The following is a 19,855-nucleotide window of genomic DNA, read 5'->3' as shown; positions in this document are numbered from 1 at the left end:
TTCATTCATTCATTATTGACAATGCTGAAATCTTAGGGGAATATTAGTTATTATTTTGTTATCACTTTATTAGTTATCACTAACCTTAGCCTTGTGACAAAACCATCTTCTTTTTCCATCACATTTTTTTAATGAGTTAATTATTTTGTCATGTTTATTACAGTTTTCAGGTTTAAAATGAAGTCATTTTTATGAGAAACAATTTTAAATTGAAGTTTATCCAGTATTAAGTGCTGTTCTGTACACATATGAAGTCAGTTTATCAAAGCCACACTTGTTACCTTAAAATTCAGTAAGACTTCAGTTTTCTCATCAATTTTTATTTATTCCATATTTCTACCCCAGTTTTGGCTTTATAATTCATAAATAAAACTCTTTTGAGCCTTCTTAAAATTAGGCCAACCTATGCCCCTCAGATGCTTACAATTTATTGCTTCTGCTTGTTCTTCAGAAAGCTTTTTCACATTTCCCATTGACATAGTTTATCATAAAAGGCACATTTCAATACAATACCTGAATCAAGGACAATTTATTCTTTCCATATACAATCTGTATACTCAGGTGTCATACCGGAGCTGTAGAACTTGTAACATTACTTTTATGTGTTGTAAAAGAGAAGGAAATGACCCAGTTCTTAAGAAAGAGAAGAGTAAATAGCCTAGCCCACACTTCAGAACTCTACAATTCTTGCAATCTTCACTGGAGACCACTTGTTCTCTAATGTTTCCCAACCCACAGGGCCAAGAAGAATGAGTAGACTCCTTGACCCACTCCATTTAGTCTAGACAATTACTCTTCCACTATCACACAATAACCTTTCATCTTCTGAAGTATATGAAATCCATTTGCACTAATTTCATTCAATTCTTGTTGGTGTCGTTTTTTGCCCCAAAGGTCACTCTCTCAAATTTCTCAATGACTTGTACCTGACACATGATATTCTTATTTATCTTATCCTCAAGGACTTCAGTATTTATATTGACAATCATGGCAACAAACCTATTCCCTTAAAGTCTGACAACTTGATCCTCCCCCTTCAACCATACGTTAGCATGCATAAACCTATTTCTCAAAACTGACCCAACTCTTAAGATCTATAATAATGATATAGTTCCTGACCACAAGCTCTAGTGCTGATACTCTCATTGCCACTAAATTCATTTTCCATTTTTATTGTGTCCTCTCATTCCTCCTGATTCTCAATTCTTACAGTTTATCTCACTCACTTTTGCCTCCAAATCTAGCACTGACTGCTTTAATATTTCACTTAAAATTACAGAATGTCAAAATTGGAAAAGACCAGTTATAATCTAGTCCAAAACTTACCTACATTGCGATTTCCTCCAGCAATTATGACAAATGGTCATATAGCCTTTGCTAGAGTCCTAGAGAGATAAAGAAGTCTCTACACCCTTCAAATATTTGAAGATACATGTCATGGCTTCCCCCTTCCCAACCTTAAAATCTTCTCCCAAGATCAAACAACTATTCATCTAATTTGTCCTCATAACATTTGTCCTCTAGTATCTTCATTATCCTAGTTAATCTCCTCTGAATGTTCTTTAGTTTGTTAATAATATTTCCTAAAATGTTGTGCCCCAAACTGTTCACTGTACTCCAGCTCTAGTCTGATCGTGGAAGAGTACAGTGAAACTATCAACTCTTTCATCCGGACACTAGGAGTCCCTAGTACAGTGGCATCAAACTCAAAAATAAACAGGGCAACCAAACCATACACAAGGATTCTGGCTGGCTGTATACTGACTTACAAAATTACATATTAACATTACGTATGTTCTATTGTATTTTTATTTTTAAAATATTTCCCAATCAAATTTTAATCTGGTTCAACTGTTTTGATGCCTCTGACCTAGTAAAATCTAAGGTCAACATTAACTTTGTCCACTGCAATGTCATATTGTTGATTTGTATTAAACCTGCAGGCTACCAAATTGATAATTTTTTTCAAATGAACTGAACTATTACACTTCCCACCTCTCCTATCCCATACTTGTGAAATTTATTTTTTTAACCCTATGAATAAGACTTTGCATTAGCCCTGTTAAATTTTGTCTTCATATATTCAGTCCCACAATCTAACTTGCTAAAGATTTTTTTTCATATTCTTACTCTGTCATTCAGTGGATTAGTTATTTCTCACAGTTTCATTTTATTTCCAAGTTTGAAAAAAAAATGGACCATTTGTGTTTTCATTTAAGTCATTGATAAAGAATGTTCAAAAGCTTGGAGCCAAATTAGAATTGTGGCACACTCCACTAGAGATTTCACTCCAGGATGACATTGAGTGAGCTACACTGGGTTGTGGGTCCAATGTTAGTCTGAGGCAAGGCCATCCCTGGACCAGGAGAGTCTGGGAGCCAAGCAGGGAAGATCTGTCTGAAGGAAGGGAGCATCTAAGGCTTAACCAGGCTCCCCCACCCTAGGGTATGTGTTCATGCTGCCAAGCCCAAGGCAAGAAGAAGCCTTCCTCTAAAATAAGAGTGTGGATGGAATCCAGATGCTCTTAGAAGCTATAGGAAGTGCTAGGATAGTCAAAAAAACATTTGGGGGCACAGACAGGTACAGAGCTAGTATTGCTGGCAGTTGCAATCCAGCCTGGGGGGCCCTTGCCTTGCCTTCTAGGTAGTTCATGACCAGGGTGCATCGTCTAGGATATGCTACCAGGGGTGGGGAAAATACAGGCCACAAGTGACCTTCTAGGTCCTTAAGTGCAGCCATTTGACTGAGTTCAAGTTTTAAGCACAAATCCTTTTACTAAGGTAATTTGCTCTGTAAAGTTTGGATTCAATCAAAGGGCCACACTTGAGGACCTAGGCAGCCACATGTGGCCTTGAGGCTGCAGGTTCCCCACCCTTGTAACTAGCACAATGCTGCTGCTAGCTCCTCAGCTGCACCACTTGGCCCATAGCCCCATGTCCCCTACTCCAAGAGGCCAGAGAGCAAGGATGATAAGGAAGAGGTCAATGAAGACAAAAAAAGGGAAAGGAAGGAGAAAGAGGGGGAGGGGAAGGAAAATGAAGTGAAAAAACAGAAAAGGTGCAAATGAAGGAGGAGGAAGAGAGGAAAGGGGCAGAGATTTAGAAGGAAGAGGGGAAAGAAAAAAAAGGAAGGAAAGAAGAAGAGAGGAAAGGAGAGAAGGATAAGACACAGAGGTCAGGAAGAAGGTATCTAGAAACTGTAGATACTGGAGGCCTTTTGTGAGGGACAAAGCTGCTCCACCCCAGCTACCTATGATGCAGATCTAGAGAGCCCTGGTGGTGAGCGCCTGATTAATAGGCACCCAGTCCCCTGTAATGTGTGATCCAGGCTACCCAACACTGTGCCAAAGCTCTGATGTCTCTGCTTGCAAGGGGCTTCGAGCAAAGAAAAAGCATAGGTCAGAGAAGGAAAATGAGCTACCTTCCTCTCTGACCTGGACTGCCACCTGAGCAAGGTCAAGGGTGCCTGGGTGTCCTGGGATCTACTCCTACCTACCAAGCTTCGACAGCAGAAACTTCCAGGAGCAGAGGTGGAAATACTGCTCCATCCCTGATGGCAACCAGGGGGCTCTGGCAGGTCCCTCATGGCCCATCCTTGGGAAGCATGTGTCACTCTCAATTCCTGTAACAGGTCCAGACTTTCCCTCTTCTAAATCCTCTTCTTTTCCTGCTCCCCCCTCCACACTGGATAGGGGTGGGGAGAGTAAACCACCGAAAGTCCTAGCTTTGCTCACTGATCCTGCCCTTTAACTTGTGCCGGCCAATCCTAATCTCCCTTTTGCAAGGACCCTGGCTTTACAGAGAAAGTCCAATCAACTCCCTATAGAGCAATAACCTCAGACTAGCCCTGGCCAATCAGAACCTCAGTCCCTTCATGGGCCGCATTCCTTCTGCTTCTGCAGGAGCCAATTGATACCTGAGCCCAGTAGCTTGGCTCTGTGGGAAAAGTTCACCCTTATACTTGTCCTGGCCCAACCTACTTCAGGGATGGTCCAATTGCATTAGTATTTGCCCAAATAAAGCCCCACCATTGTCTAGTCCCTGGAAAGGGTTCAGTCAATCAGCTCTTCCTTTGAAGCATGTTCTTTCCTCCCCTCTCCCCCCCACCACTAATGTCTTAAAGCCAGTAGAAATGAAGCAGCAGAGTTTGCCAGAGAATAAAGTGGGTTTCCCATCTCCATTTCCACCTAACCTCCTTTTATTTTATTTTATTTTTTAATTTAGGACATTACCCATCTACAGACTGTTATAATTTGTATCCACTGCTCTGCCTGCTTTCTACTTATTGTCCTTAATTATAGTGCAATATCTCACATGCAAGTTAAATCTGTAATGTTCTGGAATCTTCTCAGTGGCCATGCACCTTTCCACTGCCATTAATCTGCAATTTGCAATTTTTATGCTTATGTGAACCCAACCTTTCATGATACAGCTATATGGTTAGTTAAACTGGGACATTATTTGGCAAAAAAAACAAAACAAAAACAAAAACAAAAACAAAAATGGGGATTTTTGCAGTTTGAGAAGAGTTTGGAATCCATGCCACTAATTTTCAACTTTGCTGCAACAGTCTTTTCCTGAGTCCAGCTCATTTTTCATACGTAGAAAGAGTAGACAGATTCGTGTATACCATGCAGCTCATCCTATTGTGATTTCACATATCTTAATTGGGACAATATTCTGTTCTTTATCCACTTAGTTTTTTGTTGTAGTTTTTTATTTGGGTTTACTAGGGTAATGTCTCTTTTTAAAATTTAAATAAATCTTATTAATTTTGTTATTTTAATAGTCTACATTCATCTATGGATATTTAAAAAACATATTAAGATATCCCTATAATTTGTAGTTGCTTTTTTTTTAGCACAGATGAGTGTTGTCCTATGGGGAAGGGAAGGAGGCTAGTAGGCAGGAAGGGGACCGTGAGCCTGTGAAGAAGGATGCTGGCACACTGTTAAAGGTCTCCTGGAGGCCGGGGACAAAGGAGAGAGCAGGAAGAACACACTGCATGGTGCCAGTCACACGCAGGCCTGGCCTGAACTGAGAGGAAGAACAGGAGAGGGACTGACACATGGACAGGACAGAAGACAGGCAGGTGAGTGGATGGAGGGCAAAAGTCTCTTCTTTAGGCGGAGGTCCCAGAATTCTTTATGTAAAAGTTGAATTTGCTCAATGTGAATTTACATAATGTAAGAACTCTCTGTAAAGGCAAAAACACTGTCCTTGCCTTCAAGGAGCTCACATTCTAATGGGAAATACAATATACAAACTACTGTATATAAACAAAATATTTACAGGTAACTATCCTAACCATTCAGTTTTTCAACTTGTATACTGCCCATATGTGTGTGTATATCTCTCTATGGCACCTCAGCCACATGCAAAGATGATTCTACTCTTGATCTTGTCATCACCCATAAATGTACCACCTCTATGTTCAAGAATTCTAAAATCCTTGTATTTGACCATAATTTATTGGCTTTTTATCTTTCTCTCTGCCTTCCCTTAAAAAAAAAAAATCTTACTTTTTGTGCTGCACCATGATCTCAAATCCTTTGTTCCTTCAATTCTCTCTACTCTCTCCTCTCCTCTCCATTTTGATCCTTTAGTGAACCAATTCAACTCTATACTGTCTTTCCATCTTGAATCCCTGATTCCCCTGTCATATCCCTGGTCATACCCAGCCTTGGATCACCCCCACCATTCACCACCTTTATTCCTACACACATGCTGCTGAATGAAGATGCAGAAAATCACTCAAATAGGCTGACTGGATCCACCACAGTTTATGTTCTGTCACTTCAACTTGGCCGTTAATGCTGTTAGCAATGCTACTATACCTCCGTTATCAGCTCACTATTCCTCCTTTCCACAGTGGCTCTTCCAAACCTTTTCATCCCTCTTCAAATCTCCCTTGGTTCGCCTTCCCACTACTCTCTTAGCTAAGAACCTTGCCTCTTATTATACAGGAAAAAAAATTAGGCTATTTTCTGTGAACTCCCTCTTCTCTCATCTTCCTTATTTTCTGTCATTCAGATGGCTTATGCCATTATTTCCTCCTTTTCCCCTCTCACATTATTAAATGGTCTTACTCCTTTCTAAGGCTAATTGCTCTCTACTTGTTCAAATGATCCCATTCTACCCTGACTCTTCCAATAGATTTCCCTCTCCATCATCTCTATTCTTTCAGTTATTTTCAGTCTTTCCCTGAATACTGGCTTATTCCTTATTGCCTACAAACATGTCCATGTCTCCCTTGTCCTGAGAAAAACTCTCACTTGATCCTCCCATCCCAGCTAATTATCATCTTATATATGTTTTCTGTTCTTTGTAGCTAAGCTTCTAGAAAAGGTGCTCACATTTTCTCTCTTCTCATTCTCTACTTAATCCCATACAATATGTCTTCAGATCTTATCATTCCACTGAAACTACTCTTTCTAAAATTACTCATGATTTCTTAGTTGCCAGATCCAATGGCTTTTTCGCTATCTTGATTCTACTTGACCTCTCTGCAACCTCTCCTCCTTGATATTCTTTTCTCTCTAGGTTTGTGGGACACCACTCTCTCCTAGTTTTCATCTTACCTATCCAAGAACTCTTTTTATCTATTTTGCTGGGTCCTCTTCCAGATTACATCTTCTAACCATAGGGGTCCCTCAAGGTTTTGTCCTGGGCCTTCTTTTCCTCTCCCTCTACACTATTTCACTTATGGATCTCACTAGTTCCTATGGATTTAATTGCCTTCACTATGCTTATGATTCTCAAATCTACCTATCCTGTCCTAGACTTTCTATTAACCTCCAATCTTGCATCTCCAACCGCCTATCAGACAGCTACAATTGGATGTCCACTAGTCATCTTAAACTCAATATATCCCAAAGAGAACTCATCATCTTTCCTTCTAAAGCCTCCACTCCTCCTGCCTTCCCTGTTGCTGTAAAGGGTAACACCATCTTCTCAATTTCACAGGCTTGCAACTCAGGGTTTATCCTGGATTCCTCACTGTCTCTCACTGCCTCCTGCCCATCCTCCTCTACCCCACATCAAATCTCTTGTCAAGGCCTTTTGATTTCACCTTTGCAACATATCTCAAGTATATTTCATTCTCTCCTCTAACACTGTTGACACCATAATGCAGGCCCTCATGCCTTCATGCCTGGATTATTGCAATAAACTATTGGTGGATCTACCTGCCTCAAGTCTCTTCCCACTCCAGTTCATCTTCTATTCACCCGCTAAAGTGATTTTCCTAAAACACAGGTCTGATCATGTCATTTCCCTACTTGATAAACTCCAGTGATTCTTTATTGCCTCCTGGATCCAATACAAAATGCTCAGCTTGGCATTCAAATCCTTTTATAATCTACCCCCCTCCTATCTTTCCAGTCCTTACAACTTACTCCCCCACATACACTCTTCAATCCAGTGAAAGTGGACTCTTGACTTTTCCATGAACAAGATATTCCATTTCTCCCCTCTGAGAATTTTCTTTGGCTGTCCTCCAGGCCCAGAATAAACTCCACCCTTACACTCCAACCACTGGCCTCCTTGGTTCTTTTAAATCCCAACTAAAACTCCACATAATACAGGAAGTTTTTCCCAACCCCTCTTAATTCCAGTGCTTTTCCTCTATTAATTATTTCCTGCTTATTCTTTATATTGTTGCTTTGTATATATTTGCTTGCATATTATTTCCTTTGTTAGATTGTGAGCTCCTTGAAGGTAGGAACTGTCTTTTGCCTGTTTTTGTAATGCCTGAGTTTAGTACAGTGACTGACATAATAAGCGCTTAATAAATGTTTACTGGTTGATTGACTTTATATTTTATTCTGGAGTTAATGGGGGGCCATTGGAGTTCATTAAATTGGGGAAAGGGAGGGTGACATGGTTAAAATTGGGCTTTAGGAAGATCAATTTCACAGTTGAAGGGAGGATTAATTGGAGCAGGGAGGGACTTGAGAGATCAAAGAGAAGATTATTGCAATTGTCTAAATGTAAGAGTGAGTACTATATTAATGGAAAGAGGATTTATATGATATATACTGTGGAGATCAAAATCATAATACTTAAAAAATATTAGATATGTGAAATCAATGTGAGTGAGGAGTAAAAGATGATATAGAAGTTGTGGGCCTGGGTGATTAGGAGGATAGTAGTGCCTGGATGCTTACCAGGAAGGAGAATAGGGAATGGGGTGGTTCAGAAAAGAGGAGCATTCAGAAAGAAAGATAGTAAATTTACTTTTTAACATATAGAATTTAAGATGTTAATGGGACATTTAGTTGAGGATGTCTAATAGGCAGTGGTAATAGGAGTCTGAAGGTCAGGAGAGAGGTTAGAATTGGATAAATAAATGAGATTTACTTATTTTTTATTTATTTATTTATCTCCAGAGAGATGACGTTTGAATATATGAGAATAAATGAGTTCACCAAGTGATAAAGTCCAGAGGGAGAGGAGAAGAATGACATACTGTCACCTGGGTGAAGATAAAGAAAATGAGACTTTGAAGCAGTCAGATAGGTAGAAGGAGAATCAGGAGAGAGTAGGGTGCTGAGATTTTACTTTAAAATTTCAAATTTATATTTATTAATGATACTGGTCTGTAGTTGCCCCCCTTTAATCCTTCTTTTTGATATTAAAATATATTTGTCTCATAAGTGAAATTTGGTATATTTTCTTAATTTGTGAGAATAATTTGGGTAACATAGGAATTATATATTCTTTTGAAATTTGTTTTAATTCTCTTGTGAATCCTTCTAGACCAGGATTGTTAATGCCTGACTCTGCCTCCACTTTAGTAGTTCTTCTGCATCTGATTCACAGACCTAATAAGTGTCTGCTGCAGGATTTGAACTCAAGCCTTCCCTGACTGTGACTTCAACAGTCTGCCCACCTAGCTGCTCCATTACAGAGCTCATTCCAACTCCCTAACACTTCTGGACTCCATTTGTCACTGTGAGTCCCTCTATCCCTTGTCCTGTGCTGGGATGCTGTCCCTGTAGGCATCTCATTATCTCAAAGAAGGTTGTCTTCAAAGGCACTAACTTCTCCCAGATTAAATCCATTATGAGGTCCCCTTCCCCCATCACACATATATACTACTTCCCCTATGGGAGTGTTCTTCAGTGAGACCTCCATTGCTTAAATTGTTCTCCACAGATTGTCTTCGAGTTCAGTTGTTTTAATTTCTTTCAAGTTCCTGTTTTCTTTTAATATTGTTGCTTTTTTTTTTCCTTTTCTTCAATAAAATTGTTCTTACATTTCTTTTTTGTGTTATCTCATTCAAATCTTTAGAGAGAATTTCAGTCACGGATTCAAGTATTTTCTAATTTACTTAATAAACTTAAATTTTTATATACCACATTGAAAAATCTAAATTCTGACCAATATTTATTCCTGATTTGTTTTATTATGGGTTTTAAATAATTTTTGAGTTTTTTTTTAATTGTTGTCTCATTCTGTCTTTAGAGTCCACAAGTTCATTTATGTCATCAGGCATTAATACACCTTCCTTTGTCTTGCAATATTTGTTTAGACTTTTTATTCTCTTTCAAGATTTACTGCTCATCTTTCCTTCTAGTTTAGGCTCATCTCTGTTGATTTATGTGCTTGTGTTTGATTATTTTACTGAAGGACTTTCTCTTGAAATCTTTGGTGTTTTAGCCTTCCTTCCTTCCTTCCTTCCTTCCTTCCTTCCTTCCTTCCTTCCTTCTTTCTGCCATGATTCCTTACACTATTCTTAATGGAATTAATTTATCTTTTTATTCATCCTTTATTTGCTTTTGCTTCCATCTATATAAATATCATTTAAAATCTGAATTTATTACATATCTACAGAAGTAACTTTAGGCAGCTCTCTTTTTTTCTTCTGATCATAACAATTTCTACTTTTGTTCTCAGAATTTCACAGGATCAAATGTTTAGAATTGGATATTACCTTACAGGTCCAGGCCAAACTCTTCATTTAAACTGAGGCTCAAGGAGATTTAATGACTTGCCCAAAGTCATACATAGTAAGTGGCAGAGCAGAGATTTGAATCCAAGTTCCCTGACTCCAAATTCTATGCTCTTTTTACTTTACCACAGTGACTCTCATGTTTTCCAACCCTTTTGTGTCAACTTTCACTATAGAATATTCAGCCACTGGACATTACTTATCCTTTCTATGATTCTTTTTATAATACCTCTAGCAAAATCTACTCAAAATTAGTCAGGCTGTATCTGACTTTCCTCTTCTTCTACATTATGAACTTTATGGTGAATGGATTACTTGATCCCATCATTTGCATTTTAGTAACTATTTACTCTCTTGTTGGTAAGATTAGATCTACAATACAAATAACCTTTGGTGCTTCTTCTGTCAAAGGAAGAAGATAAGGAATGTTTAAGAATTCATCAATTCTTTTATTTTTGGCAGATACATATGGCCAATTGAGGGGCAGGGGAAGGAGGCAGTCCTTGGAACTGGGCAATGTTTTTTTGCTGCAGATTCATATCTAAGCCTGCTTCCAGAAATTTGTGATGATGTGTAAAAAAGGGCCGGAGCCCTAACTCAGAGCACACACATGTATTTTATGACTATTTATCATCCTCTTACAGAATGGTGAAGAAAGGCCTTTTCATTGGTTACAGAACTGGACCTGACCATAAAGCACCTAGAAGCACTAGTTGTCTTATTTCCTTGACTCAGGTCACCTGCCCATGGACACATGGCACACCTTATTCTTTCTGCCTCTGTCGTGTTTCATCTTTCTTGATCTTTGGTGAATATTAGAGATTAAATTGGCCAAGTCATGACACTGTGGGGTTTGAAAAGGCCAGAAGGAACAACAATTAGAATCCGTAATGTAGTCTACAGGTAGCCATGGCAGCCAAGCTAGCACTGAGGAGTAACCTATTTAATTAAGCAATAAATTGCTAATAACTAATAATAAATAAATAAATAAATATAATTAAGCAATAAATTGAGTCAGCTATTATACTGCCTCTTGATAATCACCTCTATGATTATACCTGTGTTAACATCTCTCATAACTTTCTTTTCTTCTCCAGTACCACAGCTATAACCTTAATATTATTCTTCATTTCTACCTGCCTGGCCTCCTGGCAGGTCTTCCAAAATATATTTTCCCTACTTCCAGTCCATGTACCTATCCTTCTAATCAATTCTAGGTTAACATCCTTTAGGTAGAAATATTGTCAAATAACTTTTCTTTTCAGAAATTGTGAAAGGTTCCTTATTTCCTATTAAAGTTAAGTTCCTTTTCCTGACATTTAAGACTGTGTTGCATAGGGCCATACTTGCTCAATCATATTTCATATTGTAGTCCTTGACATACATTTCTCTTTGGTCAAAATAGACTACTCTATGTCCCACTCCAACTCCAACATACCCTGAATTTTCTGCCTCTGTGCCTTCTCTCACTGTTTCCTGAACCTGTGATAATAGTACATACAGCAAATCTTTATTTATATTGAGGGGAAGAGGGTGCCTGCTACTGGAGAAGGGGTGGACAAAATGATGATAACCACAGTAATAACTTCTCAGCTGTGATTTTTTTCACCAGTTTTCTATCACAGTGGAGGTCTTCAGAGTCTGGATGGACATTTATCAATAATATTAAGTAGAGGGAATCTTTGTACAGGTATAGGGTTCACTACATGGCTTCTGCCTTTCTTTCTAAAAACGACTGAACAACAACAACTCTGACCTTGGAAACTTCTACCAAAAATTGTTATTGATCTTCCCACTTATGTGGTGCATGTATCCTTGGCAAAAACAAAACTAAAATAATCTCACTTTAACTGCTAATCAGAACTTTGTCTGATTAAATGCACATGGTGATCAAGCTACATAAACTGACAATGAAACAATTATTAATCAGAATAAATGATGCTAAGAAATTTCTCAAGTTATTTTCACAATATTTATTAAAATAAAATTGAAGACTCTAAGTGACATTTCTCTGTGTTTTTGGTAGTGAAACAGAATGGGATCATTTGCAATTCATGAGATCAAGTATTTTATTTTTGGATGTCAAATTAGAGAATTAAATCTTTAGCTCAGTATCCAGATTAGCTCATTGGTAACATGTCCCTTCATGTGATAGGTGTATGTAAAAAAGGTTTTTAGTCTTAGGGCAAAACTTGTATATGTACCAGATAAAGTACTGGTTCTTTTTATTGTTTCTAAAACAACTTTTCTTATGCTTCAAGAAATAAAGACTCTCCTTACTTACTAGTGTGGGACTTGGTGCACAAGTTTTTGTTCAATATATCCATATTCTTCATGCTTGTATAAAATTTCATGATAGCATCGTTTTAGGATTCCCCTTTTCAAAATTTGCTGTCTTGTCTCTTTATTCTGAGAGGAGGTACTTTTAGATGTTTGATTATTTTCCTAAACATTCTCTGGAATTTTCCAGTTCAATTCCTTTTCAAATTTAACTTAATTTATTAATTTTGTTTTTTACAGTATGGAAATCACACATAATGTTATGAGGTATTTAAGGCCTGGATACAGCATAGTTTTGTATCAGGAATCTTTTTGCCTTCGAAATATTTGACAGTATAAAGAGAAAGCATAATTCAAGATTTTTAACAGGGGAATTGAAGAATAGAGTCTCAAAGTTAGAAAAGGCTTTACACAGCATCTCTTCTAATTCTTATCTGAAGAATGTATATTCTTTCAGTGACATCCTCAAGAAATTATCATCCACATTCTGACTGATTACCTACAGTGATGGTGAACTCATTACCTAATGATACAATTTATCCCTAGAGTACTATAATTTTTTAAAAGTCTTTTCTGTTATTAAATGGCAATGTGCTCCCCAAATAATTTCAACTCATCTTTTTTTCTCCTAGTTCTGATCTCTGGGTTCAAGCAGACCCTATCTAATCCCTTTTCTATTGAACATATCTTCAGATATCGGAAGACAATACTCATCACTACCGAAGTCTATTACTTTAGACAAACATTCCTACATCTATGAACTGGTTATTTTCAAAGAACTTATATGGATTTAATTTTTCCAATTCAGTAGAATATATTAGAAATTTTCCTAATATTTTAATCTAATTATAACCTGATGATACTGACATATAGTCATCAATGAATGACTTTTCTAATACCAGGGTAGTTAGGTCATGGTTAATGACTTCAAGTGGATATAAGAGCAATTCTGAACTAGTTTCATTATCCTAGGTATAGATACAGGTTTTTTCAAATATTTATTATATTATTCAATACAAAAGATTAATTTATTGGGATCCATGTTATTAAATTTATTAAGAATTAGACTTAAGCAAAATTATTCCCCCAATTGTTTTTCACCTTCAAAATAGAAGTGACTTATGAAGTTAAATGTGAAAATGAAATAACTCAAGTGACTGAATCTTGCTTTGTGTACCATGTGTATTATGCAATCTGTCTCAGTTAAAAATCAGGTTCTAAATACTACTACAAAGAATGGAATGCTCCCATAGTTTATTTAGGTAATAGACAGAAATGTTTAAAATTATTTTTTTAGGATTTGTCCAAATACCATTCTTTCCAGGGCATCACACTCTTGGCAAAAGCTATTTTAGGTCATTTCCCCTTCAACTTTCTGGACAAACCTCAAAGACACAGTAGGCAGTCACTTGTACAAAGCAAACATGACAAGAACATTTTTCTGTTCTATTTAACTTACTGGACAATGTCAGCTCCAATGGCTGTGTCAGTTACTTGATATTTATCCTAGGGCTTCACAGAGTCTAGAATCTATTTTATTGGCACTCTCTTTTAGGTTGTTGATCCCAAACAATCCCCCTATGGTACATAAGAGCTCTTCTTTTCCAATCATGGGTATTGTGGAAGCTTGATAAATTTCTTGGGGATATCGTTCATATCTGATGATATTTAGCAGTGCAGGTGCAAGCTATAGATACCACATAACTCATTGTGAGGAAGCTTATTTTTTTCAGAGTTGCAGAACTATATTCTTTCATCAGTCATCCACCTACCACTGAAGAGCCTCAATCATTTCCTCTTTCTGTTCAGATGAATAGAGCACAGGCAGTACATCATCAGGTGTTAGCACACCATCATCTGAAGAGGTGTAATGATTGCCTCCATAATCAGTATTATCACAGTTCTTAGTCTGGGTGCTGCTGCTCACAACTGATTTGACTGAACTGATTCATCATTCAATCAAACAGCCAATCACTTCAGTGAAAATAAATAAATAATAATAGGTGAACTGATTGTTGGAGTAAATGGATCAGTCAATGAAAATGCTGCCACCACTTGAGCTTTGGAATGGCAACCTTAAAATTATGAAGTCTTATCTACCAAATAAAAATAGGTGGAGGAATAATGATCAGAAGTTTAAAGTCATTTTTGTTCTTGTAAGGAATCATTGATCTGTGTAATACCAATAATATCATTTGTCTTATTTATTTCTTTCATCATTTTTACAAGTGAAAACTCTATTTTCACTTTCTACTTACTGAAAAGAAAATCATTCATGTATGTAAGAAATGAAGACTATTTTAACTAATGTAAATTATGTGCTGCTCATGTAACTTTTGCATGGTGTACATGAGTTGGCTAAACGTGACATATGGAGAGATATCAATAAATATCTCTGCAATCTTGTCCACCTCTTTCTAGGGACACTGTGATTACTGCCTTGAGGGGAGCAGGGGAAGAGGCTGCTAATATGGCTGCTTTTTTCTTTTAGACAGAGAGGAGTGCTAGACTAGAACTGTATCTGTTATGTCTAGAATTGTATAGGGACAAGATTTATTTTAAGTTCAAAAACCTTTTTTTTTTTTCTGGCCACTATTTGAAAGGGAGAGAGTACCCTGAGCTTGCACACAATGGCTTGCCTCCTTCTAACCAAATGCTAGTCACATAAAAGACTATAACAAATAGCGAAAAATAAACAAACCCATTCATCCAGCTAGATAGGAAAAAATAGAGAGGTTCTACAAATAAGGATGTATTTTAAATTCATATATATATTTATTATGTATATAATACATATTATATATACATGTATACATATCTATATCTACATCTACATACATATATATGTATATATACTAGAATGATTTAACTTCTTTTATGGGAGTTGAAATGTCTCTCAACCAAAAGAAAGTGGTCACATTCGTATCTAAATGGAAACTCCTTACTTTCAGTAAGTAGATGACTCAGAACATGTTCAAGCATTAACTTTCCTAGATGTGTGTTGCTTCCCAAGTGTTTTTTTCTTGGTCCTTCCTAGAATTGGTCCCTTAGGAAGTGTGGAACTGTATCTCTCCCCAAATTCTCACATTAGCTTTGACCCTCACATAGACTCCTAGTGTAGAGTCATCATTCTCTCTGACAATTGAGAGTATCATAAAAAATCTTTCAGGATGGAAATTCAGGTTACAATAAAATAAGTTGGAGTATCCTTTCTATGGTATTCTAGTTTCAGTTAAGTATTTTCCTCACACCTTTCTAAATGTTGAACAAGGGCATCAAATTATAAATGGTAGGGTCAATGATAATGAAATTTTAGCATTCAAAATACCTCATTTTGAACAATTTGGAAATATGCTCAAAGGGCAATCAAACTGTGCATACCCTTTAATCCAGCAATACCACTACAGGATCTGTATCCCAAAGAGATCATAAAAAAGGGAAAAGGACCTACATGTACAAAAGTATTTATAGCCACCCTTTTTGTTTTGGCAAAGAAATGGAAATTGAGGGAATGCCCATCAATTGGGCAATGGCTAAACAAGTTGTGGTATATGAATATAATGAAATACTATTGTTCGACAAGAAATGATGAACAGGCAGATTTCAGAAAAACCTGGAAAGATTTGCATGAACTGATGCTGAGTGAAGTGAGCAGCAACAGGAGAACATTGTACACAGTAACAGCAAAATTGTGCAATGATCAACTATGATTTATTTAGCTCTTCTCAGAAATACAACTATCCAGGACAATTCCAAAAGACTCAAGATAGAAAATACTAATCACATCCAGAGAAAGAACTATGGAGTCTGAATGGAGATTGACACATACTATTTTCACTTTTTTGTGGCTTTTCTCTTTTGTTCTGTTTCTTCTTTCACCACAAGACTAATGTGGAAATATGTTTACATGACTGCACATGTATAACCTATATCAGATCACTTGGCATCTTGGGGAGGGAGAATGGAAGGGAAGAAGGGAAGGAGAAAAAACTTTGAAACAAAATCTTATAAAAGTGAGTGTTGAAAACTATATTTATATGTAATTGAAAAAAATACTATTTACCAAAAATTTTTAAAAATGTTTAAAGTACAAATATATATATATATGTATATATATATACATATATACATGTATACATATATATACATATAAAACCTCCACAATATCTCATTTCAAAACCATGATAAATTATGGTCAGCTTTACATAGGACCACATATTCAGTCAAAATAATATCTAACTCCATTAAAGAGAAGGTCATAAGACCTTTCTAGATGCCTTAATTCTTAATGTTGCCAACTCTGCCCCACCAAAATCACTTTGCATTTGCTTTGGATGTATTATATACATGTTTGTGTACATGTTGCTTCCCCACCAAGTAAAATGTAAGATCTTTGAGGACAAGACACAGAAATGGGAATAGAGATTGCATCTGGACCTGTAATTTTATTGCTGTAGGTATCTCCAAGGTGAAAAAAGTCCTTTTACAGTGCACATCACAACTGTCATTGTCACTTATATTCATAGAATGTTGCCTAAAGCACTGTAAGGTTAATGATTTACTAATGGTCACATAGTCAATATTTGTCAGAGGCAAAACAAGAAACCAGGTCTTCCTAGCTCCAAAGATAACTATCCATTCACTATGTCATCTCTTTTTTGTCAGATACATGGTAGAAATTTAATAACTAGAGGTGGAAACGTAGGTGAGTTTAGCCTTTGATTTGCTATTTAATCTTCTGTTTCCTATGTTAAACATCTCCAGCATTAACTGATCTTGCTATACACTACTTTGAGTCCTCTCACCAGCCTTGTCATCACTTTTTACTTCAATTTATCAATATTCTTCCTAAAACATGGTACCAAATTTCAATATTCCAAATATAATTTGATTAATTATGATAATTATGATCCCCTAGCTTTGGACAATGGTATGCATGCATATATTTGTGTGTGTGTGTGTGTGTGTGTGTGTTTGTGAGAGAGAGAGACAGAGAGAGAGAGAGAGAGAGAGAGAGAGAATTTTGAAAAGGGGATTGGTGTTTGGTGTTGCTGAGGGAGCCTAGACTTTTTATTATAGCAATGTGGAGAATGCTAATGAAGTTCAGTGACTGGTTTGTACCTTTCAGTATTTGAATTATCATGGACAAACTTTGCATTAATTTCTATCCAATCTCATCTTATTAGAAACAGACTACTATTTTAGCCTGTTAAAATCTCTTTTGCATCCTGTATCTGTAATCAAATAGCCAATTCCACCCTTCATGCCAATGTGGAGCATTAAGGAATCAATCATTACCATATAATTTTCTCTTTGAGCCAAGGATTACACATATGTTATTGCATTTGATTTTCCAAACAAACCTGTAAGGTAGATGCTATTTTTATCTCTTTTTTTAACAGATGAGGCAACTGAGGTTGATAGGTGATTTGCTACTATTTGTGACTTGAAGCCCAGCACTTCATTTGTCATTGATGTTTTCCTGTTAGAAAGAGCAAAAATGGACTTTGAAGGCTCCCCAAACAGATATGATAAAAATTGAAGGGAGAAAAAATAATGAAATCTGTATATTAATGCCTCTCTGAAAAAAACATCTCTTGACTGACATGAGAGATGTTCATAATGAGGATATTTGTAGTCTCTTTAATAATCTGAGAAAGCTATTAGATGAATTTGAACTAAGTATAAGATAATCTTCCACTTAGTATGTAGGTATTCAATCAAATGAAAATCTACCTAGTACATAATCATTTTCATTTTGAAAAAGTAAGAAACATATACCACATTAGGGAAAATGCTGGTAAGGTCATAAGTGTCCTCCCTTCTGCCCAGTATCAGATCCTTCCAAACCACCTTAACTCCAAATTTTTCATGAAGAATTTAACAAGAAAAAAGGTTAAAGAGAAATGATTGCCCTCCACTTAATCAGCTATGCCTAAATTTTGATTTATCCTGCCATTTGCTTTTAGTCAATAGGTATCATCATTGATTCTCCTGTTTTAGAAGATCAAATCAATCTTAAAATCTAAATAAATTTTAAATTATAGGAAATAATGGAGTTTAATTGATCTGTATAAAATAGTACCTGAGATATTTTAACTTTTGGGATAAGATTTTGAGCCTTGTGGTAAAAATGAAAGCCATATGATGTGAGGGAAATAACACTAGACTTGAAGGCCAAGGTTTTGGGTTCAAATTCTGGCTTCACACTGAGTAATTTTATGATTTTGGTCAAATAACAATATCTTTTTGTTTTCAAATAAGTTTTTATTAATATCTTCTTTTTCTTATATTATCATAAGTACCCCCAAAATTCCTCCCTTCTCCCCTTCTGGGAAGCCATTTCATATAAAAATAGTGTCTTTTTTAATAATTTATTTTGATTTATCAACAATCACTTCCACATGCTTTTGAGTTTAAAATTTTTCTCCCCCTTCCTCCCCACCACCCTCCCCAAGATGGCACACATCTGATATAGGCTGTACATATACATTCCTGTTAAACATATTTTCACATTAGTGATGTTGTAAGTAAAAATTAGAACCAATAGGAGGAACCACCAGAAAGAGGAAAGAAAACTCAACAGAAGAAAAAAATAGCAAATAGTATGCTTCGATCTGCATTCAAACTTCATAGTTCTTTCTTTGGATGTGGATAGCATTTTCTATCATGAGGCCTTTGGAGATGTCTTAGATCCTTGTACTGCTGGGAAGGGTTAAGTTTATCAGTATTAGTCATTTTACAACATGGCTGTTATTGTGTACAACATTTTCTTGGTTCTTCTCACTTCACTCAGCATCAGACCATACAAGTCTTTCCAGGTTTTTCTGAAGTCAGCCTGTTCATCATTTCTTATAGCACAATAGTATTCTATTACATTCATACACCACAACTTGTTTAGCCATTCCCCAATTGATGGGCATCCTCTCAATTTCCAATTCTTTGCCACCACAAAAAGAGCTGCTATAAATATTTTTGTACATGTGGGTCCTTTTCCCATTTGCATGATCTCTTTGGGATATAGCCCTAGAAGTGCTATTGCTGGGTCAAAGGGTGTGCATATTTTTATAGCCCTTTGGGCATAGTTCCAAATTATTCTCCAAAATGGTTGGATCATAAATATAGTCTCTTTTCAAAGAAAAAAATGAAAGAAAAAGAGGAGGAAAATCAGCAAAACTGTTGAAGACATTGAAAATGCCTGAAACATAAGTAATATACAATACCTGAGGACTTGCTATCTCCATTAGGTGATGGGTTGGGGGTGTCATCTCATATCTCTGCATTTGAGTTATGTTTCATTTTTATAATTTTGTTACATTCAATTTATTTTTTCATGGTTGTTTTATGATTGTGATTGTTTGGGTAGTTCTTTCCATTTACATTGCTGTAGTTAATGTGTATATTATTTTCTTGGCTCTTCTTTGTTTTAAATCAGATCATGTAGATATTTTCATGTTTCTCTTTAGTTATTACACAAATCATTTCTTATAGCAGAGTAATATTCCATTACATTCAAATACCACAATGCATTTAGCCATTCCTGAATAGATGGGCATCTCCTTTTTTCCAATTAATTATTTGCTATCACAAAAAAGTGCTACTATAAATATTTTGTATCTTC

This window comes from Vombatus ursinus, unplaced genomic scaffold (genome assembly GCF_900497805.2).
Source record: "Vombatus ursinus unplaced genomic scaffold, bare-nosed wombat genome assembly UNPS02014779.1, whole genome shotgun sequence".
NCBI lineage: Eukaryota > Metazoa > Chordata > Mammalia > Diprotodontia > Vombatidae > Vombatus > Vombatus ursinus.
This window is presented reverse-complemented; position numbering follows the sequence as displayed.